Here is a 1300-nt window from a genome sequence, read left to right on the forward strand (position 1 = left end):
CATTATACAGTGACCCACTTGTAACGTACTGTACAGCAGAGCGAAATCCACTTACCCACCTTTTTTATATTGACATGAACAAAAATCACGATTAAACATTTTTAATGTATATTTGTACTGTATACTGTACTATGACAACAATGGACAACAATGGACAACAAAAAGAACGACTAACAAATGGGAACTTTTTTATGGGAACTATTTTTAGATTAATATTTTGGCCTGGCTATCATATCCGCAATGTGAGTGATAACATGGTTTGATGAAATTTTGATATCGGAAATTATTTTGTCGCGAGACGCCTGTGACTCTAGAGTCTAGTGAAGCAAAAAAAACATGCAGATGCATGAACTTACGAGCCCTGCTAATAATAAACCGTGTGTATGATGGAGGAATTGTAAATTGTACAGTTTATACTTATAAAAGTATTGGTGGTGGTGGTGGTAGTAAAAATAACAATGTATTGGGCCTCACACACAAAAAATATTCTACACGCCACTGCATATTATCATATAAATAATTATTAATGAGTAATAAATTAAAATAGGTATTGTATTTATGTTTATTGTTTAGGCGTTTAGGTTTAGCCATGTATTTGGGTAATATTTTGTGTAATACTACAACATATTTATGTTGGTGAATGGTATACTTGCAAAGATACGGGCAAGTTAATGAAAATATTTATCCTGAGTTAAGACTAGTTGATTCGAAAAAAGAATAATAATTTTGTTACCTTTAAATTGTATAAATTATAATAGAAGAATTCACTCTAATAATAAAACTAAGACGGAACTAAACGTAAATTGATAAATGCATAATTGGTTTACTTAATGATTGTCATGCTACGACAGATATAAATGTGAGTATATCTTCATTTTATTTAACACTGTTTACTTTAATTAACTAATAACTACGAATCTTCATTATTTTACGCCAGGATTTCGTTAATTGTCTGGTTATTATTAAAAAAAATTGTTTCCATCATCACTTTTTTGTCTAGTGAAAATACTCAAATTTTCAACTTACTAGGTAGGAAAGGGAATGTAATTGCAAATATTAGGTTGGGTTAAAAGTAAAAATTCCCAATACTTCTTCTAATAAACAGGGGGATGGGATAAGAATAACCAAATTTTTTACTCGAAACCAATTTTAAACAAAATCGATTTTTTTATTTTTTTGTAATTTAAAAACGAATAACCATTCTTGATTTTTTTCGCCAAATGTTTGTACATATTATAATTTTTCACACATAATACGGTATGATTTTCAAAATAATTATTCCTTTGTAAAAAATGTTGAC

The sequence above is a fragment of the Acyrthosiphon pisum genome, chromosome A1 (assembly GCF_005508785.2).
Source record: "Acyrthosiphon pisum isolate AL4f chromosome A1, pea_aphid_22Mar2018_4r6ur, whole genome shotgun sequence".
Taxonomy (NCBI): domain Eukaryota; kingdom Metazoa; phylum Arthropoda; class Insecta; order Hemiptera; family Aphididae; genus Acyrthosiphon; species Acyrthosiphon pisum.